The sequence below is a fragment of the Balaenoptera physalus genome (assembly GCF_965194825.1).
Source record: "Balaenoptera physalus genome assembly, chromosome: 6".
Classification (NCBI taxonomy): Eukaryota; Metazoa; Chordata; class Mammalia; order Artiodactyla; family Balaenopteridae; genus Balaenoptera; species Balaenoptera physalus.
Window position 1 is genome coordinate 126,793,925 of NC_138885.1, and position 27,335 is coordinate 126,821,259.

At 43.2% G+C, this 27,335-nt stretch overlaps 1 long non-coding RNA gene across 1 annotated transcript; it reads right to left on the reverse strand.

Moving 5' to 3' along the window:
• Window positions 1-329: 329 nt before the first annotated feature.
• LOC309662224 lies at window positions 330-21,822 on the reverse strand. The gene is made up of 2 exons (XR_014264598.1): window positions 16,449-21,822; window positions 330-1,441 (listed from the first exon to the last, which is right to left on the reverse strand). It is a non-coding gene; the product is annotated as an uncharacterized lncRNA (long non-coding RNA).
• Between the last annotated feature and the right edge of the window lie 5,513 nt (window positions 21,823-27,335).

The window sequence follows — 27,335 nt, forward strand, 5'->3', positions numbered from 1 at the left end:
TCATCCACTGGTTACCTAAGCTGTACCCTGGCTCTCTCCCTTCCCCTCCTCCCTCCCTCCAGCACTGCATCCCTGCATCCTTCACTTTGCTGCCTTAGAATATAACATGAGAGGGAAGGAAATTGAAAGATCATGCTTCTCATAAGCTGACTTGTCCTGTTCCTGCGAGGTTGGATGTTGTCCATTTCTGCTTTAGATATTCTGCTGATCTCTTTTGTCTCCAAAAAGAGAACAAAGAAAGTTGGAATTTATATAGATGAACATGTTCCTAACCGTTCCATGAAATGTTATTTCCAAGAGGTGTTAATAGGAGATGTTTCTTTAAAAAAAAAAAAAAAAAAAAGGCAGAAGTGGTTCCAACGTTAGCAACATTGTGTATTGATTGTGGTCTCCAGACAGTCCCCCTTTGCCCCTGGCCCCTGGAGTTTAGGCTTCTAAATACTGCTCCGTAATGAGCTTTTCACTCTGGCCCCAATGAATGAGCATGATGGTTCCACCCGGTTAAAACATGCTGACAGTATGTTTTACAAACATTAGGTGTATACAAACGTGATGTTTGAATTTAAGGGTGCGATTTGGTTTTTGTTGTTGTTGGGATTTTGCTTGCTTGTTTTTTGATGGCTCTTAGAGAACTGTGGACCATGCGAGCATACGCACCCCTAGCTTGCGTAAGCTTGGCTGTTTCCACTAGGAGCCCTGACTCTACAGGTTAGTTCTCCCAAAAGGATGAATCTTCCGGCCCTTTGTCAGGGGCAGCCTGAGGTCCCACGCTGCTCTCCCACTCCCACCCCTGGAACATGACATCGCAATTGCTGTCCCCACTCTGCTCCCAACGAAGTGTATTAAATGTACACGATGATGTGTACCCGTCACCCTGCTCAGAGCTCTGAAAGTTCTAAGCTTTCCCTCTCCTGAGCCCAGACCCTCCCCCTCCCCTCAGTGGATTCAGGGGGGCTAGAGGCGGCCACAAAGCTACCTAGAGTGTTATTCCTGTCCAGTGAGCCCGAATTCTCTGAGAAAGGCCCACTCAGCTGACAGAAAAGCCCCTGCGCATGGTTCCCACTTCGGAACTAGAGATTAGTACTTAACCAGACAAGTTAACCCACACATCTGAGCCTGTTTGCAAAGTCACAGCACACAGACACACAGTTCTGTCCCTGAGAAGTCCTACAGCAAAGAACCTGTTTGCTTTTCCTCACTCTAGTTGCCCAAACTATTTGGAGCACAGGAAACTTTTTGGCAACCTGCCTTTCTGGGTATGTACTGCTATAAACTGACAAAATCCCTGGAGGATGTGGAATAAACTCACAAGGCGGGATTTTCTGGGTGAGCTCTGATTTCAGCTTTCAGTTGTGTCAGAACAGATGGGCCAAGAAGCCCTTCGCCTGTGTCTGCGAGCCGGTCCGGGAATAAGAAGTGAATGGAGCAGGTGCAGAAGAATCTGAAAGAAGGCAGAAGCCAGGGTGTGACGAGGCCAGAAATGAAACCAAGCGGGGACCCCGTGGGGCTCCCGGGCACGGAGGCCTTTTTATCCCCCGTTTCTCGTAGGCAAGACTCCAGCCTCCATGACCTTGCCTGAGTTCCAAAGGGCAGATTCAAACAGTTGCTAATCAACGGAAGAGCAGCCAAGAATCCACCTGAGGCGAGATTACAGGGACCAGAGAAGCTCATCAAGATTAGGCGACCCACCACCTGAGACCCTGCACACACCCTAATTCTTCTCGGCAACCCCACTCTTGAAGTATTGCTATAAAACTCCTCGTCACATCCTCCCGGCTTGGGACACTTAGTTTCTTGAGGCAGGAGCCCTCTGTGTCCCCCTTTGCCTGGCAAACTAATAAAGCTGTGCTTTTGGACCTCACCCCAAACTCTCCCCGCAATTTGGTTCTCGGCACCGGTGTCCAGAGAAGCTGAGCTTTTGGCATCAGAAGGAACGGCATGCAATCTGCCCTCCTGCCGCCACCCCGCCCTCCTGAGCCCCCCTCCAGCCTCCAGCTTGAGCCTCTGAGGAGGGGAAGCGGAGTCCAGCTCAGGAAGCCGGGGCCTGGAGGGTGCTGGCACACTGGGCACAGTGAGGGCTGCTCGGGGTGCAGAGCGATCCTGCGTCAGGGAGAGAACTATTCTTTCCACCTCATCCCCTGACCCTATTTTCTGCCACAAACTGCAGCACAAGTCTGGCCCCTGAGCCCAAGGGAGCTGCCTTCTCAGGGGTGGGCAGCAGAGGCACAGGCAAGGGCCCGGGCAGGGGGTCCAAAGGAGAAGAATGACCTGGCTTGTCCCCAGGAGGGACACCGCAACCCCTGGCAATGATGGGCAGACTCTCCAGAGTGGGGAGTGGTGTTAAGGTCTTCTCGGGGCTCTGATGATAGGAGCAATGTCCTTGGGGCCTTACTGTGCCTGTAATCCCACCCAGAGACTAAAGCTCTCCAGGCGTCCTTTGTAGATTAACGAACCTTCTAGTTTCCTCCTCCTCTTTTTCCCCAGGCCACACTTCCCCACCCGCCCCGTCCCTCTGGAGCAATCAGCTCCAAGAAGGGTGTAGCTGGACTGCAGGGCCTTTCGTGTATTTTATTCAAGCGATGCAGTGGAGGGTGGTGTCGAGGCCCCCCATGGGGTTACTGGATGGTGAAATGGGCCTGTAAAACAAACGGTCAGACTTGGGTTGGGGGTTTTGCTAGTAAAAGGAGTTCCCATTGTCTTAAATCATCCAGGATTGTTTACTGCAAAAGGCAGCCGTTTAATCTGAAACACAGACAGAAATAACTGCAGCCGTGCATCTCTGCAGGTTTTGGCTGAGCCCGACTTTTACATTCTAAGCACTGGAAGTACGGAGTAGCCTGGGTGGCTCGAAGCCAAAGGGTAATGTTTCCTTTCGCTGTCGTTGAGAAAGGCATTCAGGAAAACAATTGAGCACAATGAGGGCCTTCCTGTTCCGTTGGGCAGGCAGGCGTGTGACCCACCCAGCAAATGTGGAGTGAGTCATCCTAGCTTCTTCCTCCTTTGTCAAAGGCTCTCTGAGACCGGCTACACGAGATGAGCATCTTCCGAATCCATTTCTCCTACCTCTCCAGGCACCGGGGATTTCCTCGATAACCAAAGTTGATGTTTATGCAGGGAAATGTCGCCAACATATTTTGGTTGGGAAAGGCCTTGGCCCTGCGTTTCCCTGCAGCCAAAAGTCAGTTCTGCATGTTCCCTTGCAGAATCCCACTGGAGTTGCTCCAAGAAGATTCAAAATGCCTAAATTTCATGGGCTTTTCATTACGTGGGTACACAAACTCTACCTCATGTGTTAACTAACACGTACTTGGCTAGTTGCATGCCAGCCAATTGTAGCTGCCCACGGAGGGCAAATAGCTGACAGAGCTCAAATAAAAGCAGCTGTATATAGAGTTAATTAAAATAAGACCACACCTTACAATGTATTATGACCTTTAATTTTCCAAGCAATGCAACTGAAATACTAAAAGAGTTGCACTGACATGTCCTGGATGTATGAAAAGAAGCCTGGAGAGACGTGGGATGGTCAATAGTCGGTTGGTAGTGGCAAAGGCAGTTCTCTCTCTCTCTCTCTCTTTCTCTCATTCTTTCTCCACCTTCTTTCTTCCTCTCTCTTTCCCCTGCCTCTAGAATTATGGTACAATATTCTTCCATGAATGGAATCTAAAATCTAAAAGATCTTTCAGAGTATAATCCAATAGAGATGGTAAACTTGACATCATTTCCCATACTCTCTCCTACAAGTCAACACTCAGTGTTCGTCAACCAAAAGTTAAACCAATTGATACTGTTTTAAAGGCTCACGGGACACGCTACCCCAAAATATGCCACTTTGGTATGTTGATTATTTTGTAGGCACTTGAAAACAGCAAATGCAGGGAGGGACTTTCTCTGAACTTCCCTTATCTGACTAAAGACAGATCCACCAAAAGGAACTCAATTGTTGTAAATTCCTTCCCCAGGAGTTTCATCAACCACGGAAGACTGATTTATCACAGGAGGGGAGACTAGCAGTTGACACCATACCCAGACAAACTTTGTCACAAACTATCATATCTCCCATCTATTCTTCTAGGACCTCCAACTTTCCCGAAAAATCATTGAGATGGTATTGAAGCCTGAATTCTAAGCCACCTTTTTGACTTACTCATTTTTTTCCTGGGCACCTCCCATGTCTACGTGAGGTCTACATGTTAATAAATATATTTGTTTTTCTCTTATTAATCTGTCTTTTACTACAGAGGTCTCAACTAAGAACTCAGAAGTGTAGAGGGAAAATTGTTTTTCCTCCCCTACTGTTATAAGCATCCACTTTGTCTTTGCAAAAGGAGCTGCCACTAGTTGCTCATGTTTTGATAAAATAAGATGCAAAAAAGAAATTCTTTAGTATTTTATTTAATACTATATAGTATTTTGAAATGGCTATGAGTTTCAAGTCTAACAAAACCATATTTGGGCCCCATCGCTTCCATTTCCTAGCTATGCTACCTGGACATTTGACGTCTCTGTGCCTCAATTTCCTCATCGGAAAATAGGGATAATAATAGTGCCTACCTCACAGGGTTGTTGTGAGGATTAAATAAGATGATTAATATGTATTATTTAGTGTCTTGCCCAGCACTCAGTAAATGTAATTACTACTAATTATCATCATCGTCATCATCATCATCATCTAATCAAATTGTCATTGGATTAACTTCTTTCATTGGAAGTCTAATAAGCTGGGCTTGGCTAAGCTGAAAGCATAATGTCACCGCTTAGGAAGGTACAGCCTCTCTCGTGCCAAAATAAAATTAGCCTCTTAAAAGGAAGATGTTTCTGATGAAGGATAGGAATGATTTGTCAGTTGAAAAGTAGTATCTTTTTTCAATCAAATAGAACACATTTTTTAAATGTGCAAATGGCAGGGTGGCAAAGCCACTAGATTTCTCCAAAACTTTGGTAATCCGTTCAATTGAGACATAGTTCCTAGAAATGTACACATGCGGTCCACCAGAACCTTCAACTAAACAAATCAGGTAAATGAAAATATTCATCTGTGTTACACTAAAACATCTGCCAGATTGGTACACTAACTGGATTAAGTTTATCATTAGAGGACTATCTGGAATACACGTTCTCTTCACTCAACATGAAGGAATCTAAAAAAAAAGTTGTTCCCCCAAACATATTCAAAAATCCATAGGTCATTTGTACATCTCAACCAGTCAATAAGAAAACATGTTAAACTGAGGTATTCTGAAGAACCTCAGGAGGACATTAAGCTATAGCAGATCTCATTTCTGAATCACAGTCTACATCCCTAAGAGAGACTCAGCTCTGATCTCAAGAGTTTCATGAAAGAAAACATTGCTACAAAGCCAATGAACTCCAAACTTGAGCAAGATTTTGGCCGTGTGGCCAGAAAATTCAGTACAATTCTGGTTAACATACCCAACATTTTTACCAATGGTCTTCTTGGTGGGAACAGTTGATTTTCAGCTCAGTCAGGTCTTTTGGAAACTGAACCACAGGAATAGCACAGCTGCTGAGTAAATCAGATACATCCTGTGGTTTGCACTTCAAAGGTAGCCACAGATTCTTAAGGTATGATTCATAGTCATCAAAATCTATGAATCTCCTCTGAAATTGTTCTTTCACTACCACTAAATAGCTGTGTAATTCTTCAAATCTGTGACCCCATTGAAGTCAAGGAAATTTGGCAGGAGACTATGAATGCAATAGGAAATGAGTATAGTTGTCACCTACTTAGGCCACTTGGCCTGTTAAAACCTGCATTTACTTGAACAAGAATAAGAAGGGAGCCAGGGCCCATGTTTTCTTAAACCCTTAAGGGGTCCATGGAAGACCTAATTAAACAAATATTCAAAGCCTAGTGTCTTATGTCATTCAGGACTCTCTGCTAAAATTTGAAGGTTCTACCAAACTACCAAACTCTATTCTATATACATATGTCAGTTTTGAGAGTGTAGGAGCTAAGCTATATCAGAAAAATGCTAGGCAGAAGAAACTTATTAACTTCACCAGCAGAAATATCTTATTAATTCTTTGTTCCAAAACAGGGAGTTACAAAATGCTCAGAGAGTCCATATCAGTAATTGTACTCCAGGTATAAAGTGATAACTGTATCCATTAGTTTTTACTATATAACAAACCACCCCAGAACTTAGCAGCTTAAAACAATGGCCATTTATTTAGCTCACATTTCTGCAGGTCGGTAACTGAGGCTGTGGTCAGTGACCCACTCGGCGGCTCTTCTGGTCTCAGTTGGGATCGTTAATGCATTTATGGTTGGCTACCAGGCCAGCTGAGCTAGACTAGTCTAGAATGGTCTCGGTTGAAATGACTTATCTCTATTCCACATAATCTCTTGTCCTCCAACAGGTTAGCCTGGGCTTGTTCATAAATTATCTGGCCAGGGTTCTGAGAGTGTGGAAATACACAAGTCCTCTTGGAGCCTAAGCTCAGAACTAGCACTGTTACCTCCACTGCATTTCGTTACCAAAGCAAGTGACTAGCCCACCCTAGACTCAAGTAGTGGGGAAATAAACCCCACTTATTGATGAGAAGAGCTTCAAAGTCAAATCACAAGCATGAAAAACTGGCCATTTTTGCAATCTACCCACAACCTCTCACACGTGTGCTCCTTAATGCCACAGCCACTAAACCCAACAGGAGAGAGGTAAGTGACAGCATGGGCTGAGGACAGCTTTCCTGCGTGGCATCAATCAGAGCTCAGCAACAAGGGTGTCTGATGCTCCTTCATGGCAACCCCTCCCCCCTTTTGGTACTCCTGAGACAGGGGACAGTCACTTTAACATGAGTAGCAGACAGCAAGGCAGCTGCCCCAAGTAATTATGTACACAGCAAAGCTCAACTTTGTGTTTCTGGGCAAAAAAGAATGGAAGTGGAGGTTTGAAGGAAAGCACAGGTGGAATGCCCAGCACTGTGAAAGCCAGAGGAAAAGCCCAGGTATCCTGAGAAATGAGGACTAGAGGCCCTCCAGGGAACCGGGATTTTCTTTCATGCTTGGTATCACCTAAAACTACTGTGACAGTTAATTTTATATGTCAAATTAACTGGACCACAAGGTACCCAGATATGTGGTCAAACATTATTCTGGGTGTTTCTATGAGGGTGGTTTTGGATAAGTTTAACACTTAAATCAGTAGACTGAGTGTAGTAGGCTGCCCTCCCTAACGTGGGCTGCATCTAATAAGTTGAAGGCCTAAATAGAGCAAAACGCTGACCCTTCCCCAAATTCCTCCTTTGAGTTGGCACATGTATTTTTTTCCTGCCTTGGAATTCGAAGTAAAACGTCAGCTCTTCCTGGCTCTCAAGTCTGCTGGCCTTTGGAACTAGACTATGTCTTTCCTGGGTATCCAGCTTGCTAACTGCAGATCTTGGGACTCCATAATCATATGAACCAATTCCTTATAATATATCATATATTATATGATATGATTATGTGAAATATATATGTAGGGGTTTTTTTCTATTTCTGTGAAGACCCTGACTAATGCACTACTTAGTGGGATACTGTGCCAGGCACAAGGACAAAGTACTCGATGTGTGGTAGAGGTAAATGGTCCATCCCCAGTCATGCCATCCCTTGATTGTTTTTTCAGCATCACCAAATAATTCTAGTCATCAAGGGAAGAATAGAAACCTTAAACTGAGAAAACCGTAGTGCCATCAGTGTCATAGTCTCATTACCATTGATTGTTGCTGCAGTTGTCACTTTTTATTTGGTTTGGCTGCTTTTGCTTTGTTTTGGTTTTGCCCGAGATGATGAAGCAGCTCACATTCTAGCATGAATCATGTGCCCACTCCATCTATCAGCAAACATGCCCTATGTGGGCAATATCTCTGGGAATCTTCCAGAAATCCAATCCACAAGAGCTAGTGTGCAGAGAAGCTCTATCCTTGGAACCTGACAGCAGATATGCTAGTAGAAATTCGTGTTGACCAATCTCTTTCCTAGTTTGCTCAAGCTTCCCTCACAGTGACCAGAAGTTATGCACAGATGCCAGAGAAACACATTAGTGGAGAAATACATTTCAGTGGTGGACTTCGGCTTTTTATGGGGATGGCTTTGCGATTTTTCAGCTTTGCTCGGCTGAAATACAGACCGCAGAATTCCCTCTCTGGTCTGTTCTGGTTAGCGTGGACTACAAAGGCCACCCTCTCTCCTAGGAGTTAGAGAAGGGAGGGAAGCAGAAGCCGAGTGGTGGCACATGCACACCTTCTCCCAGTGAGTCAGTCAAGCACTAGTATTACTTACTAGGTGCTGCTGTGAAAGACTTTTGCAGATGAAATTAAGGTCCCTAATCAGCTGACTGTAAGTTAAACAATAGGGAGACCATCCTAGCAGGCCTGACTTAAACATTTGGAAGCCCTTTAAAAGAGGGACGAGCCTTTCCCTTCCCCGGTCCCCACCCTCTGAGTTCAGAGGCTCCAAGTTTCAGTTCATGCTTCTGGGATTCTGAACGCTCATGATCTTCCCTTCTTGACTGCCTACCCCACAGACTCCAGGCTTCCTTGGTCCGTCCCCGTAATTGCATAAACCAATCCCTTGTGATAACCTCTGATTGAACCCTGACACACAGTTATTATCAGAAAACAAGAATATATTCAAGTTTACCATTTGGATTTTCCACAAAGAGATGAGGGGCTACAAAGTAGCCTCTGGGGAAAGCACAGACTTGGGTACCAAATGGCCTGGACCTTCTTCCTGCATCTCCCTTCACCAGCCAAGTGAGAGGGGCAGCTAATTCTCCTAAGCTCATTGAGCACTGTTTCTGTATCTGTAAAGTAGCGTTAATACTAAGTCATGCCTACCTATTTCACAGGGCTGTTTTGAAACATCAAAGGAGAAAATGTATATGGAAACACTTTGTAGTCTGCCAAACAAATGAGAGATGTTTAGTTTTAAAACCACCTAGCCTAACATTTTTAATTAAGGGAGGCAGAGCGTGAAAGACTAAAGATTTACTACATGCCTACTGTGTACAGGAAATGTGACTACTGTCCCGTGCTATCCTCTTGACCTTCCTGTGAGGCAGGCAGTATGTGACCCACATCAGAGATGAGGAAATGGAGGTGCAGAGAGGTTGACCAACTTGCCTAGACCACAAGATTTATCTGGAGTCCAGTGTGAAACTGGTTTTATGACACCAAAGTGCAGGCTCTGTCTGTAACACCAGGACCTCCTCCTTTACAAAACAAAAGATGATCGTTTCCTGTGATACTGTGAAATACGTTCTACCTGAAGGAAGACTTTTCGAGACATACTTTCAGTATATCCACTCTTCTTTGGGACCTCCTAACTTTAAACTGAGGAACAAACAGAATCCATTTTCATTAGTGTAGACGTTGTTTCATCTGATAGGCTCTGTGTCACAACACTGGAGACATCAATAAAAGAGAAAACCTCTTCTGCTTCTTTGCCAACCAGAAAATTTTCTTTCCTTCATTTACAATAAAACGATGGCTGCAGAATAATGAAAATGAAACTTCACTGTTTACTTATTTTGATGGCTCCAGCCTTTACTAAATACTCAGAAAGGACATTTCACTATGTTTGCGCCCACAGGGAAAGGACTGTGGTTGGAGGTTAAAGTTATTCAACAAACAAAAAGACAATTTTGTAAATGTACCTTTTCCTCAAAAATGTAAAGCAGCCAGGGTAATTTGCCGGTTAGGCATTTTCTGAGAGTTAATGATCAATTATGTGAAAAGTCCTTGAGACTGTTAGTTAGTAAAATGGTGAAGAAGGGCCTTCCATGGGGCACTCGCGATTTGGAGACATTTGATACGCGCTAATGGAACCCAAAATGAGCCAAATATATATTCATAGTAGATCAAGCTTATTTCAGATGAGTGCATTACATATAAAGTTAATTCCACTCAAATTAACTTTCAAAATATAGGAAGGAGAAAAAACCCACAGCATTTTTATTTTTTTAGATAAGAATGTATCATTTGATTCATCCACTTTTTTTTTTAATTAATTAATTAATTTATTTATGGCTGTGTTGGGTCTTCGTTTCTGTGCGAGGTCTTTCTCTAGTTGCGGCAAGCGGGGGCCACTCTTCATCGCGGTGCGCGGGCCTCTCACTATCGCGGCCTCTCTTGTTGGGGAGCACAGGCTCCAGACGCGCAGGCTCAGTAGTTGTGGCTCACGGGCCCAGTTGCTCCGCGGCATGTGGGATCTTCCCGGACCAGGGCTCGAACCTGCGTCCCCTGCACTGGCAGGCAGATTCTCAACCACTGCGCCACCAGGGAAGCCCCCCACAGCATTTATTAAATACTCACCAAATATTATGCTTGGCATTTTGAATCATTTTGCTCTTAATTCTCACGAGATTTTGCATTAGTGTTTATTAACCTCACTTTAATGATGAGAAACTGACAGTCTGAGGGGTCACAGCCACAGCTGGTGAGAGCAGAGCTAGAGTTCATATCCATTTCAAGCCAAGGGACTCGCAATTTCTACTTTTTGCAATTCCGTAGCCTCCAGTTTAAATGAGCACAGTTTACTTTTATAATTTTAAAAAGAGTTCTATTTCTATAAATAAATTAAAGGCGTCAACCTTACCACCTTGACTCAAAACCAAAATAGAACCCAATGTACAAAATTCAATCAATGCTCTTTAAATCTTTGTGAAGCTAATTAATCACGGAGTTTAAATTCTCATTACTTCTTAGATAGGGGCTGGAGAGTGTTAGTTCTTTCTTATTTCATGGGCTTCTCCTAGTGCAATCCCCGAGGGCGGGGATCATGTCTTACCTGTTTATTCGATATTGGATATTACATTTGGAGCTTAGCACACAGAGGGTGACAGCAGATTAGTGAACGCTCAACAATTATTTGTGACGGAATGCAATCTCATATAAGTCCAGTGCTTTAAAACTTACCACCACTTTCACTAATCCCATTGCTTGTGATTACCATAACAACCCTGCATGTGAGTTAGGGCTGATGATTATTAGCCCCACTTTATGGATAAGGAAACTGAAACTCAAAATAAATTGAGTAATCTGCTCAGTCACAGAGCTACTAATGTCACCTGTTGGATTTGACCACAGCCAGATTTCTTGAGTACAATGACCAAAGTTTTTGTGCCTTTAAAAATACTCCATCATTAAGAAATATCAGTTTTTGTTAATGTTTGAACAAACTATGTCTCTTATTTAAATAAAACACTGAAATGAACAGACCCAGATGATTCCAATCTACCAGTTAGAGCTTGAGGTCACAAGTTTATTTGAAGTGTTTATATGTGGTCTTATCACACTGACCATCTTATAAACCAGACCAGCGGTTACCAACCATGACATTGGGTCACCATGGTACCGGGGGGTCTAAGAGCAATACCTGAGGACAGACAGCTCCCAAGGGAGCTGCCTTTACCTACAGGAAGGTGAGTCCTGAGCAGTGTCAGTGACAAAACAACAGTGGGGAACCAATGACCTAGAATGAATATGAAAAGGCCAAAGCAAACAAACAAATAAAGGCCGGAACCATAAAGATCGGGTCTATTTGGTTAGCTGTGTATTGACACAGCCCTTTTTGAGATTTTTATATTTAGATTATAAACTGGATAATTTTTAAGAAAAACTGTTATGTGCTTGTATAACATTAGGTTTGGAGAACTACATCCACAGCAAAAGTAATGCAAGCCAAAAAATAAATGTGTGACTCTGTGTGTGTGTGTGTGTGTGTTTGTGTGTGTGTGTGTTATGATATGAAGTTAATTGAAATTAAAATGTTTTAAGGGATTTATCTGCAGTTGAGCTCTCCCAATGTGTGAAAAGCAACACATTTTATTCTCAATTATCCACGGTCTTATTTACTCTCCACAAATACTTGAAGGGCATGACTAAGCCAAGTTATGCATTAGTCAACACTCTTTAGCAGTATCTCTTGAACTTTTTTACCTCAGTGTAATCCCTGGTCATAGCCTCTGGGAAATTCAACACTGTGTAGAAAGGGCCTTTTGCTTCATGGTCGTGTATGGAAGAACCTATCACCCAAAAGTCCTGGGCTTATGTTGCTGACTCAACCTAGAGAGGGATGTCACGCTGGGTCAGCAAGATAGCCCAGGAGTGGAGGCCGCCAAAGCTTCCCCTTACGGCCAGGTCACAGCAAGTTCACAGAGGAGACTAGATGGATACCTGTGATGCCCGCGGGAACTCACTCCAAAACCAACATCTATAAAAAGAATCGTCTCTTCAATCTCCCCTTCCAATCAGCAAACCCGTGTGTTTTCCTAGCAGGAAATAGAGAAGAAACCACTGTTCCTCCTCCCTCTGGCTTCTCTTGGGAAAAAAAATCCAACTTCCAAATATTCGGGGAGATTCTGTATCTTTCGTTTTAGTAAGAGTCAGGTATGTTCATGTGGCAACATAAACACCTCTTTAAGTGCTCCTAGAGGTGGCAAATGGGGGTATAATTGTCCCTGGTTTCCAGGAACTGGTGTTGTTACCTCTGAATCAGGTTGCAAACAGATAGTCTGTTCTTAACCTGAGCACAATTTTGAGACCACCAGGTAATGTTACACCTAAATGGAGGTATTTTGCATATATCTACATCCCCAGCTCCCCTACACCAGCCTGGGGGTTAAAATGTCATCACAAGACAGCAGTGGTTGTGTTTCCTTGACTGTCACCTCCTCTGACGTTATCTTCAACCCCCCTCAAAGTCCTGCCCACCCATTAGTAGGAGCGCCCCAGGGATGACCTCCTGTGTGCCATGGAAAAGCTTCTCCGCCCACCTCAGTGTGACCGTCTTTTTGCCAGCTCTCCATGAGCCCTCTGTTACCACGTCACTCGCCTGCTCTGGCCCCACTACAAAAATCTGCCCTCTCTGATGAAGCATTTGTTCTCTGCATTATTCTCAAAGCTGTTGGTTAGTCCCCAGCTACCCGTTGTTTCTCCCAGCCCCCAGCCCCACCTCCCCAGGCAGTGGCACTGGTCAGATGAGGAGTCCATGGGTATATGAGATCATGTAGGCTGGCAAGTCCAAAATCTGCAGGACAAGCCCATTAGCTTATAGACCCAGGGAAGAGTTTATGTTGCAGGTCAAGTCCAAAGGTAGTCTGCTGCCAGGATACCCTCTTTTGGGAAAAGGTCAGTCTTTCTTCTCTTAAGATCTTCAGCTGATTGGATGAGAGCCACCCACATTATGGAACGTAATGTGCTTTACTCAAAAGCTACTGATTTAAATATTAACCTCACCTAAAAAATACCTTCACAGGGCTTCCCTGGTGGCGCAGTGGTTGAGAGTCTGTCTGCCAATGCAGGGGACACGGGTTCGAGCCCTGGTCCGGGAAGATCCCACATGCTGCGGAGCAACTGGGCCCATGAGCCACAACTACTGAGCCTGCGTGTCTGGAGCCTGTGCTCCGCAACAAGAGAGGCCGCGATAGTGAGAGGCCCGTGCACCACGATGAAGAGTGGCCCCCACTCACCACAACTAGATAAAGCCCTCGCACAGAAACGAAGACCCAACACAGCCAAAAATTAATTAATTAATTAATTAATTTTTTAAAAAAAGCCTTCACAGAAACATCTAGGATAAAATTTGACCAGCTATCTGGGTACCATGGCCCAGCCAGTAGACACATAAAATCACAATGCCCTTTTCCTCTTTTGTTTCATATCCTGGTGGCTCTCCTTGGTGTTCCACCTTCCTTTTTGTTCTCAAACTCCCAGGATACATGTAGCAACGTCTAGAGACATTTTTGGCTGTCACAACTGAGGGGGGGTGGGGGGCGGGCTAATGGCATCTGGTGGGTGGAGGCCAGGGATGCTGCAAAACATCTTACAATCATGGGACAGCCTCCAGCAACAGAGAATTTTCCGGTCCCGAATGACAATAATAGCACTGCGGTTGAGAAACTCTGCTCTAAATGACCAGTTCACTTCCTGTCTCACTAACCCTGTTCATTATGCTTCAGTCACTCTGGCCTCCTTTCAGGTTACAGAACAGGCCAATTCCTTCCCTCCTCGGGGCTTTTGCAACTGTTCTTCCCACAGTCGGAAACACCCTGCTCCTCGCATGGCTGCTTCCTTGCCATCTTTCTGGTTTAACCAAAACACCCCGCCCCCACAAGCCCCTAATGCCTCTCCATTCCATTAACCTGATGATGTCCTCATCACCAGCTGACATTGTTTGGTTTACCTGGCTCAGCGATGGTCTTACCACCTTGAATCCAGCTGGGATGGGTACCTATCGCTACATCCCAGGGACAAGTGACCCGCCTGGCACAAAATAAGCGCTCAACAAATACTTGTTGGATCAAGGAAGGAAGGAATGTCTTAGACATTTTTAGTGAATGCAATTCTCTCCCCATGTTTTTGGTTTCACGTCCACCACCAACTCAGATATGTTATAAGATCCGTCTCCATGGCAATTGCTTCCATAGACTGACCCTGCCCCCAGGACACGGAGTCACTTTCTATCGAATCTAGAATGTGAGCCCAGATCTTTTCTCAAGGGCATCCCTCTCCCTGGACACAACTTAGTCCCTCATGACAAGATGTCTGAGTGCTGCACTATTAGTTTTCCTAATATGCAAAGACATCAACTTAGATTCAGAGTAGTTATCCCTGTAGGAGGAATCTAAAAAATTGATACAGATGAACCTATTTACAAAACAGAAATAGACTCATAGACATAGAAAATAAATTTATGGTTACCGAAGGGGAAGGAGGGGAGAGATAAATTAGAAATGTGGGATTAATAGATACACACTACTATATATAAAATAGATAATTAACAAGGACCTACTGTTTATCACAGGGAACTATATTCAATATCTTGTAATAACCTATAATGGAAAAGAATCTGAAAAAGAATATATATATATTTGTATAATTGAATCACTTTGCTATACACCTGAAATATTGTAAATCAACTGTACGTCAACAGAAATAAATAAATAAATAAATAACAAAGTAAGACACCTAATATAGAAAAAATACCGGATTAGGGTGCTTAAGAAGGACTTGCCCCTAGAAGGGATTAGCATGAGAAAAATTAGCAGGCATAATTAACAGTTCACTTTAAAACACAATCAACTGTACTATTTGTGACCACAGATCCCTCCTCACAGAAATAGAGTAAAGGTCATCTAGCCAGGACCAGCTAGGTCTGCATCTCAAACCTACTTAGCCTGGTACTTCTTTTCCGCTTTCCCCCTTCTGTCACAGTCTGACATGTTCTTATGGAGGCAACTAAGACCTTATGGATGCCTCCAAAATGACTCAGCATGTGGTTATTACTGTTTATCTTTGTCCTTTGCCATTTTTCCTGTAAATCCTTATAAATGCCATTTCTCACTGCCTTGTCCCCTTTCGGGAATTCTACATGCTCCTGGAAACGCTTGCTTTGCTTCTGCATTTTCTCACTAGATCCCTCTGTTCTCAGTTCCACCCATGTGGCCTCTGCACGTGGCTGCCAGCCACTGAACTGACCTAACTCTGCCATTTCTAAATCTTCACTCAATGCCCTTCCTGATTAAATATCTATCAAGTGGGCAGGAAATTATTTCCCTCATCATACCCACTGTTTAGGAAGAAAGCTTCAGATCTATAAGACAGGACAACCAGGGAGACCAGCCACAAGGGAAATAGCTCTGGTCCTGGGACTTCCTTGCTTGCTTCTTTCAAAACACCCCCTGCCCAAGTGTGAGACGGATTGGCAAGTAGGCTGTCTCTTCAGGTGCAGAAGCAGTGGAAGAGCTGCCTGTGTTTTCCTTCTCCACTGCACGGAGGTGACCCATCCCCTCTGGCTCCACCACATCCCAGTTCTTGTTTAGAACTCCGGCACAGTTGAAGGCAGTGCCAAGGATGAGTGGCAGCAGCCCACGATCCCCACGACGCTTGTAAAGATGAACCTCTGCAGTGTCACTCGATCCACATAGGAAAGAACAGGAACTGTCCAGCTTACTCTCTTATCATCTTATTACCAAATTATCTCAGAGTTGAGAAAAAGCACTAGAAATCATCTAACCCAACTCTCACATTGTCCCGAGGAAGCAACCAAGGCCTGGAATAGCTGAGTGGCATGCCCAGGGCCGCACACTTCAGTCATGGTAAAGCCAAGCCTAGAATCCGATGCTGGTGTTATCATCCTGTAACAACTGCCATGGCATCTTTTTTTTTCTGTCCCATATCTCTTCACTTCATAAACTATTTGGTTCCATTCCATGTGTTTCTGGTGGAGATCAAGCATCTCCGCCTGCCCTTCACCCTGTCCCCTGGAAATTCTCATTAGTCCAGTGTGTTTGTCAAATAACTCGAGTAGAGATAATGAGAATTCTTTTCAAGAATTGATGGCGACATGTGGATCACGAGAGGGTATTAGGGGAGGCTAAGTGCTATAGCAAACAATACCAAAATCACAGTGGCTTAAACCACTACAGCAGTGTTTTTCTTACCTAACAACACTCCAATATGGGAGCTTGGCAGGTGACCTTCCATGCAGTGACTCGGGAACCCAGGTTTCCTCCATCCCAGGACCATGGTGTCCTCACTGAATCCCCTGCAGCCTACTGGCAGCCGGGGAAAGAGAGTAAGAGAGAGAGTGAAAGTTCACGAGGGACGATGGCGTGTACCACCCTGCCCACCTTCCATGAGCCAGAGCCCATCACACGGTCACACCTAACTGCAAGTGAGGCTGGGATAAATAGCCCGGTTGTGTGCCGAGGAGCACAAGGAAGAGTGGGACAGGTGAACTAGTGCAAGTTACCAGAGGTCATCTTTCTTACCACGTGGCAAAGAAGCCCGCCGGCAAATGAATCCAAAACACAGCAAAGAAGGGCAAAAGTTGAGAAAAAGAGAGATTTAAGAAAAATTATTTGAGCCCCTGGATAGAGCCCTGTCTGAAATTGGACCAACTCCTATCCCTACCACTCAGAGAAAGTATTCTCATGTTTACCAATATTCAGAAGAATAGTAATTCCACGGATGGCAGATAACAAGAGTTCTTAAAGCTTCACCAGGTGTCTGGATGGGCCAGCACTCGTGCACCATTCCGAATCCTCTTGGGTCCACCTCTTCCGCCATCCACTGCTCGTAGAGTCCAAGTCCGTGAGGCTTTACCCAGGCTGACATACGTGCCAGTTAGCAATGCCTCACTTTGGTCGACTGCCTGGAGCCTCTCACTTCCCACCGCAGCGCATCTCTGACCCCGCAGCACTATTCTCCCATGGGGACTGCCCAGCAATCCCGTAAGTGCAACCCACCCAGAGGAGCAGGGAGTCAATCCACGTGGGTGTCGTCCTTGACCAAGGCATTTCAGAAGCCAGTGGATCAATGTTCCCTTTTTCGTCTTCTAGGTGGACAATTCTGAGACACATTTGACAGGGCTCCAGTCACAGGCTGAAATGATGCCTCTCGAGATTCCATCCTCTCCTTCTCAACTTCTCAGCCTACTTTCCCATGATTTGGTTTCATGTGCCAGCAGAAAAGGCCCACAAGGTTGAGCACCAGGTGGCCTTCATGGTGGCGACTCAGACACAGTCACCCACGCTTGTGTTGGCTTCGTCTCCTTCCTTCCATCCTCACTCCCCTTTGCTGTCTGGGTTCACACTCCCTAATAAACTCCCTGCACACAGCCTGGGCAGCCTCTGCCCTTGAAGAAACCTGGGCTAAGACAGTTCCTTTACCGTAGGAGGGAAAAGTAACACATTAATACAGTGATCCTCCTAGTAGCAGCAGGTTGCAGAACTTCCCAAAGGTATTTAACTCGGCCACTCTTTTTTTTTTCTTTCTAGAAGCCTGTGGAATTAAAACAAACTGCCTTTCTATCAATTTGGCTTCCTGATTATAGGCTATCTAATTTTCTAATTGTTTTAAATCCGCAACCAGACCACAGGCTCTGAGGGAGCAGATATTGATCCATGGGTAAGCCCAGCCTGTCACCTCAGCACCTGGTAAAGTTAGACACGCAGTAAATACTCAAAAAACACTTGCAGTTAGGTTAATAAAATGCTTACAGATTGATAAAACAATCAAATTTTGAACCAATATTTTCAATAATACTTAATCAGAGAATATTTTCGACTTTTATTCAGTTGGAAGAAAGTGAAATATTATGTTTTAACTCTAACCCTCTGTAACAGCACACTAATTTCTTTTCCCTCCTTCCTTTGCTCTACTTTCCCCTCCATTTCCTCTTCTTTCCTTTTTTTCCCCATTGTTTTTCTTCCTGACCTTGCATTTCTTCCACCATTCTTTATCTCTTCATCTTTTTTCTCTTGGTTTAAAATTCAGAGGAAAACACTCCAGAGACAGTGAGTCAGTAAAATCCAAACTGTGCTGACTCCCATGGTAGAGAAAGTAGTAAGCCACTAAGAATTCCAAAATAGATGTATTTCTTATGGGAAAATCATCACCATACTTTCTGCTCCCATAGATTACGATGCTAATTTGCCTGCAGCATTCCCCAGTGTTTACAATTATCCTGGGCAAAGGATTTTTTAAAGGGTGTCTTTCCTGCCTCCCAACCTCCACCTCCCATGAACTCTGCTGTTTATGGATGGTATTTGCACAGCTCAAAGACTGAAACCTCAGTGAGAAAGTAATAAAGTGTTTAGAAGCAACAATTGATGCTGTGCCCATCTTAGATTTGGGGATGTAGTTCAGGGCAGAGTCCTTGGAAGTTCCTCTATCTTCTCATTTACTGACGGTTAGCAAGTTGTGATGATCAACCAAAATCAAAACGTTTGTGTTGTCTCCTTGAGTCCCGAGTGGCAGGAGTTTTCCATATTCGTTCAACTCCTCTTTGATTGTTCACACAGATAAGGAGCTTTGCTATGTGTAACATACGATCTATGTATATCATTATTAGGAGCCGTCGTTTTTTAAGAGATGACTATTTGACTTCATACCCAGGCCTTTATTTACACCATTGCATTTAACTTTAGTTTCACAAAGATCCTATGAGATAGGAATTGCTATCCCCACTTTACAGAGACGTTAAGTAACTGGCCGGATATCACACAGCCAGTTCAGTGGCAGAGGTGGAATTCACACCCATATTCACTTGACTTTAAAACCTGCACTCCCTACATGAACCTCGTGAGAAGAACCAGGGATCTGAAAGCTTAAAGGACAGAATAGCACTGTCTACTGCACACAAGAAATTCTCAGAAATGATTGTTTCTAGGTTGATTATGATTGTTATTATTATTATTACTGCTGCTGCTGTTGCTACTATTGTTATCATTATCCAAGCACTTCTGACCCTTCAAACCTAATTTCCAGGACTTAGAAATACCTGTGGTAGGGACTTCCCTGGAGGTCCAGCAGTAAAGAATCCATCTTCCAATGCAGGGGACATGGGTTTGATCCCTGGTCAGGGAAATAAGATCCCACATGCCGCGGGGCAACTAAGCCCACATGCCACAACAAACGATCCCGCAACTAGACCCGACACAGCCAAGAATAAAATAAATAAATAAAATTTTTTTAAAAAAGAGAAATACCCTATGGTATTAAAATTATAAGTAAAATGTTAAATGGCTTAAACTAATAACTATGTAAGATGACAAGCCAATAAACACATTAGCAAAATGCAGAATAAATTCATGAATTTAAATAACAACTATCTCTAAAGAGCTCACAGTTATTCATGGAATTTCGCCTCCTTAATCAATTTTCACACGAGCTATCTAAAGATAAGAAATATAGAGTGACATATATACACTAATATGTATAAAATGGATAACTAATAAGAACCTGCTGTATAAAAAAATAAATAAAATAAAATTCAAAAAAAAAAGAAATATATTTACTCCCACTGAACAGAAAGCATTGAAGATGAATAATTGAGTGATTAAGCCATGGTAAAAGCACGCTGGTAAAAGCTGGGGACAAGTGTTCCTTCTTGTGCGAATCAAAGACTGTATTCCAGCTTCATGACCAACATCCCAAATTAATGTTTACATCGAATTGGCAGGAAGGTTGGTAAGGAAGGAAGTCCATCTCGGCAAACTATTAAATGTTGAGTCACTTTACTTAGAAAGGCTGTGTAATTTTCCTTCCCGAAAAGTGCAGACAACTTCCAACTTACAAATAATCTGCTTTCCAAAACTGGGTCATTTGCTTGGTATCTGTCGCTCAGAATGCTCTTTCCCACATTTGCATGGTGCGGTCAGGTCCTGGGGCCAGCCCGCAGGGAACTGTCACAGGCTCCCTGCAGCTGAAGTGCACTGCAGTCACAGAGACCTGCACATCACAGGCGACAGTGGAAAAGTGCCGTTGGGAGGCCGACCAGCGTGGCAGCCCTGACGCCAGGCAGAAGCCACCTTTCACCTCTTCCCTGCTAACCAGGAAATAGCAGCCGAGGCCCACGGGGCCTCTGAGACCTGGGATGGCGGTTCTGGTGGAGAAAAGACCAGAGGGATGGTGAAGGGCTCAATCCGGGATTCCAGATGCCAACAGTTAGGGAAGGCTGGAGATTCTTTAATCCCTGGGGATGCTTCCTATTCTGTGTGGGTTCATCACCCCAGATCCCCAGGACTTATTTCGTCCAAAGGCTTCAAATGGGCTTTCCTCTTCCCCTTGCACATGGAGGAGAGACTCAATTTCCCCATCTTTCTTTAGATTCTCAAAGGACTCTCCTAATGTGTTTTACCACATCTTATGTTTCTCAAAATGTGAGCTGCAGACACTGAGATGGAAGCTCTAGAATAAGGTATGAGGATGGGCACAGTTAGCTTGAGGCCAGCATAGAAGACCATTCGCTGGTATTGGGTTTCCTGTCATCCACTCCCCCTTCTTTAGGTTACACCCAGGAATCTCCCCTCCCCGTTGGAGGGACAATGAATAAAAGTGTCTTGCTCTGCCCTGGCCAAGGAGTGGAAATGAGATCCAAGCCGGGCCTAATCCCTCCTGAGACTTGGTTCTTCTGCAGAATGATACAGAATGAAAAAAAAAAAAAAAAGTGGTTCCCTATTAAAATGATCAGAAATTATTTCATTTATGTCGATATTTATTCAATCAATATTACTGAGCACCAATCCAGGAACTAGGGATTCAGGAGTGAACAAATCAGACAAAAATCCCTACCCTCGTGAAGCTTACGTTGTAGTTGGGGGTGGGAGGGTTGTCAACCAGTAAAAAGTAAAATAAATAAAATATGTAGCAGTGCAATAAGTACTGTAAAAAAATTTTTAAATCACTGTAAGAAAAATAGTCCAAGGAACGTAGGCAGGGAAAGAAAATGGATGAGGTTACAATCGCAAACAGCTCTCAATGAGATGACATTTGAGTGAAAACCTGAAGGCAGTGGAGGGCAAACCAGGAGACTCTCAAAGGAAACAAATGCGAAGTCCTGAGTGGAAGTGAGCAAGGTCAAGGATAAGCAAAGAGGCCAGTGCAGCTGGAGCACAGCAACTGAGCGGAGAGTGATAGGGAAGAGGTTAGGGCTACTGTGGGGATAGAATTCACAGAGCCTATTGCCTCTGTAGGCTATTGGAAATACTTTGGCTTCTCTTTTGAGCCTGTCTCAATCAGCTATTGCTTGGAAAGAAGCAAGCACAGACACTCTGTGACATGTATAAACATTTCTTTTGCTCACATGCCTACTGGGCAGCTTAGAACCAGCCAAGTCTAGGCTGGGCTCAGCTGGACAGCATGAAGTGGCAGCTTGGGCCTGTGTCTGCTCCACGTGTCTCTCACCCTCCTTGAACAACTGGGCTAGCCACGTCCTGTCCTCACAGCGAGGGCAGGGTACAGAGGGCCACTGGAAACACAAGTTGGGCTTTTTAAGGACCAAGACACTGTCACTTCTGCACACCTCTCCCCACTTCTATCTACTTGCCCAAAGCAAGTCCATGGCCAGGCCCAAGTCAGAGAATGGGGCAGCATACTTCCCCTCTAATGAGAGGGATTGCAAAGTCCTACGGTAAAGGAAGAGATGGAGAATCGGGACCAGTAACTCAGTCTACCAGAGAGCCATTGAAGGTTCTAAGCAGGTGAGCGACCTGATCTTTCATTTAACAACATCACTTTGGTTGGTGCATTAAAAATAGACTGTAGGAGAGCCAGGATGAAATCTGGGAGTCCATTGAGAAACTACGGCACTATTCCATGTGAAACACATTGGGGACAAAGCTCAAAGTGATAGCAAAGGCATTAACGAGAAGTGGTTAATCCTGGAAATATTTTGAAACTAGAGTCAAAGTTTCAAACTGATGGACTGACCATGAAACATGATTCAAAGTTTCTGAGTTAAGTAACTGTAAGTATAGCGTTGTTATTTTTCACACAAAAGGGCTGCAGAAGTGAGCTAGGAAAAAGGGAAGCTGGGGACCCCAGTTGGGGGTATGTTAAGTTTGCAATGTCTTGTTAGACATCCAAGTAGAGATGTTAAGTAGGTGGTTGGATATCAGACTGAAGTTCAGGAGAGAAGGCTGGACTGGAAATATAAATTTTAGAGTCATCAGCATGTGGATGGTATATATTTATTTTCTATTGCTCTGTAACAAAGTACCACCAATTGAGCAGCTTAAAACAATATCCATTTATTACCTCAGCAATTCTGTAGGTCAGAAGTCCAGACACAGTGTGGCTGAATTCTCTTTTTGGGCTCTCATAGGCTGAAATCAAGGTTTTGGCTGGGACTGCAGTGAGGCTTTGGTCCTCTGCCAAGCTGGCTTGATGGCAAAATTCAGCTCCTTGCAGCTATAGGACTGAGGGCCCACTTTCTGATTGGCTGTTGCTCAGAGTCACTCTCAGCTCCTGGAGATCCCCACAGCTCCCTGCCACGTGGCCAGGCCTTGCCAGATTTCAGCTTCAAGGTCAGCAAGAGAATCTCTTTCTCATAGAATCCCTCACCCCAGGAAGGGCTCAGCTCTCTTCGAAGAGCTTGGCTGATTAGATCAGACAAATTTGGGATAATCCTCTCTTTTGATGAATTCAAAGTCAATTGATTAGTAACCTGATCCTGGCAGTAATACCCCATCATATTCATAATCTCACCCATACTCAAGGGGGAGGGGATTATACAGGACGTGTATACCAGGGTGTGATGGTAAATTTTATGTGTCAACTTGACAGTGCCAAGGGGTACCCAGATAGCTGGTGAAACATTATCTGTGGTGTATCTGTGAGAGTGTTTCCAGAAGAGATTAGCACCTGAATGGTAGACTGAGTGAAGAAGATCACCTTCATGGTGCGAGCAGGCATTATCCAACCTGTGGAGGGCCTGAATAGAACAAAAAGGCTGAGGAAGGGTGAATTTGCTCTCTCTTGAGCTGGAACATGGGCGCTCCTTGTTTTTCAGCCTTCAGGTTTGGACTAGAACTGCACCACCGGATTTCCTGGGCCTCCAGCTTGCAAACAGCAGATTGTATGACTTCTCAGTTTCCTAATCACGTGAACCGATCTCTCATAATAAATCTCTTTGTGTGTGTGTGTGTGTGTGTGTGTGTGTGTGTGTGTGTGTGTGTATACAAAGGTACTTGTACACTTTGTATAAAGGCACAAAGTACAAAGGTACTTTTGCCATAAGCATTTTTGCCGCAAGCATTTTCATCGCAAACATTTTCACCACATGACTAATTGGCTGTAAGACAATTATGTCACAAAAGATAAAATAACAACAACAAAAAAAGAGGGACATTAAAAAGGACATAATGAAACATGAAAAATAAATAACAAAGTTAAAAAGACTTTACATTTTCACTGCAAAACTAATTGGCCATAAGGCAATTTTGCCAAAAAAATAAAACCACGAAGAATTTTAAAAGGGACACGCAGAAGGACATAAACATGAAGCATGAGAAATGAATAATGAAATTAAAAAGATTTTATTGCAAAATATAAAATACATGAATACATTTAAATGCATGTAGATTCATGGCAGTAGTACACAAATAACTAATTTTATCTCGTGGGTGTACCTAAACTCTTGTCTTCCAAGTCTTTCATTCATAGTATTGTACACTTTTTTTTTTTTTTTTGCTTGTTGATTTGTCTCCTCATTTAGCATCGCACTTCTCTTTTTTGCTAAAATTTCTTCCTTCATCAAGAGAGGTATCAGTTTCTAAATACTAGGATGCATACCTGTACATGAAGCTTTGTATTGCCTTGTAAAAGCCTCTACACTGTTGTTTGTTCTCGGCACACTGTCCCATGTTCATTGATAGACATTCCAAAGTTCTATGGGAAATGTGGTTCAACTCGGGGCCTTCAAATCACCAAAGGATTTGTAAATTGATAAGTTATCATTTTCTAATGGTATGTAATCTGACTTTACAGTCTCTTATTTCACATTTCCAGTAAGTTTTATCACTGTATTTTCTATCAAGTCCATATACATCGTTGCTACCATCCACTATTTTAAGACTGTCATGTCCACTCATCACTGTATAGACCGTTATGAGGGCTAAGATGTATGTGATATAAAAATGGGAGTATCGTGTCAATGGAGAAGGGAAACCAAACTGTCAACCAGTTATTTTATCTTGCATGGCAATATTGCTTTACAGTCAATTAATTACACAATGTAGATGTCTGTGGCAAAGATGCTTATGGCAAAAATACTGGACACAATATATATTATATATATGTATATGTATCTCACATATATATTATTAATGTATATATATATATGTCCTATCAATTCTATTTCTCCAGAGAACACTGACTCATACATAGGGGGTGGGAATCTTAAGGGCCATCTTAGAATTCTGACTACCATAGATAGTTATTTTTAAATCTTGGAATTCGATGAAATCACAATGTTGAGCGTAGAGAGAAAAAAAAAATTAGCTCCTCCTATTTATACCCTTAGAGCTGCCTGTCTCTCTCCTTTTTCCGTCCCTGTTCTCCAGGCTTCCCTCTAGTTCTGAGAGCTGCCCGAACCCTTGCTGCTTACAGTAACCAGAGAAGATTTCTGTTACTTGCAACTGAAGAACACCAACTGATTCACCCTTGGATGAGTCTTATTCATACCAAGGCTTGAGAACCACTGACTCAGACTAACAGAGCCGACAGAGTAAGACTGAGATGCAGATAAATGATAATGGATCTTTTGTACCCAAATTTTGAAATAAAATGTATCTACATTTCACAGGGAATCCCCTCTAAATGATTTCTTGATAGTTTGCTCAATGCAAAGAGCTGAGACTCTGGTATAGAATGTGGAAACACGGCAGAACAGCATTCTGAAGTTGGCTTTACAAGACTAGTTTCTTTTACTTGTGAACCACTGACAACTAATGTCCCCATTGTTCTTGCTTGGGCATGGTGGATGGAGAAGCCAGAGGAAAATGTAACCAAGACAGAATGTGACAAATGTAGAAAGACTCGTATAACCAGTGGCCCCCATCTCATCCCCTACCTTCTCAAAACCTTGCTTTCCAAAAAGCAGACAAGTAGAGTAACGAAAGCACAGGCTTTAGCAGAAGACAAAGCTGGGTTTAAACTCTAACACTTTCATTCACCAGCTGTGCAAGTTTGAGCTCATTACCTGACTTTTCTGCATCTCCTTTTCCTCATCCATCAAATGTAGTAACATTGCCTTTCTCCCAGGTTATTGAAAGGATTAAATGAGATTAGGGATATAAAAGCATTTCTATTGTGTGCTAAATAACGGTGACTATTTGCTGTCGCTGTTTGCCTGTTATTCTCTCTGAAATAGGAACTGCAAAGATGACCTCCTTTGACTCTCATCATTGCCAAACACATACAGATCAGAAATCTTAAGAGAGAAAAGCTGTAAACAGCATGAAGCTGCAGCACGGCTTGCTCATACTCCTTGACCTATTCATGACTCGCTAATATTATCCGGCCCTCATCCCTCATCTCAACTCCACTTTGGATTGGATAGAAAGTGGAAAAAAAAAAAAAAAGAAAAAAGAAAAAGTCCTGGACAACTGAGCTATGCTATGTAAATGCATACCAAGGCAGTGAGATAAGAATCGTGAAGTCCACAGAAAGTAAAAGCAAATTAAAGCATTAAAAATCTTTCATTAAGTGAATGCAAATTCAGAATGATTGCACAACTTATATGCCTTTTCTCCAGTTACCAAGCTCCCCTCTATCAGTTCGGAGAAACACTAGTTAGGATGAACATGCTATGGTGTCTGTTCTCTTGGACAGTTTTTACTACACAAATTTACCGGTGTGACAACTTAACAAAGGTTATGTGGATAAACCTTGCAGATGTTTTCCCACATTTACCTATACTATAACTAACTCTTATATATCTAAAAGCTTTCCTTATATTCCCTTCTTCATATTAATATTTAAGACTTGTGACAAATCCAATTTTTAATTATTCTCAATAAATCTCACAGTTCTATTCATGAAGCTAATCAGATGACTCCACCATTACATGGCTTATTTTCATGTTCCTTGACTCCAAGGATTATCGTCATCCTCAGAGTAAAGATAAGGATAAGCCAAATGTTCCCGTTCAGAGTTCCTCTTATTCATCTGTGCCTTAAATAAATTGGCTGCCACCCGACTATAAAAGATGAAGTTTAAGTACATGTGAAACTCATCCTATCATTTTCTTGAGTAGTGTAGACACCCCAGCACCCAAATCTCCCACATCAGGAGATTCAAAGACAGCGCAAGCCACAGAGCAAGAATGGAAGTCTAGGACAATATGACTGAAAGTTCTCTTGACCTAATAATCCCTGGTTAACATGTTCTGACCCTCTTCCAAGTTTCACCTTAGCTAAATCATGATATTTATAAGACAGAATGAAACAACAGCATGCCTCACGAAAGCAGGAAGGGAGGGATTTTGGCCATCAGAAAGGCAAATGAGCACTGGGGAAAGTGATTAAAACAAAATTTGACCTGTTAACTCCTAACCGTTACTTCTCATTTTAATTTGTAAGGGCTTACTGGGAGAAGGAAAAGTAAACAACTACAGGAAATGATCAACACCATTTTGTAATTTCTCTATATTCTGTACATGAGATTAATAAATAAACATAATAGATGTTTGGGGGCCAGATCAACTGGTTTGTGAGTCAGCAATGTTCTTGATTCTATCTGCCATTTTGTCAGCTGCTAACTCCATCAGCCCATCCCACAGATTACTGAGTTAATGCATTCAGCGGTACCCAAGAGCCCCTGTGGAACGGCTAATTGTGCTTAGCAAGCAATACCTAATTTAACTCAAAAATGAGAGAAAAACTTTAGAGGTTAGAAAATTATTGCATATATATCCTCTTTGACTCCCACTGTTTGTATAGATATTTATTTCTCTTCCTCTCTCCTGCCTTTTCATGCCTTTTCATTTTTTTTCTTCTTTTTTTTTCTTCCATATTTATGGTAAGACATCAATCACCTCATGG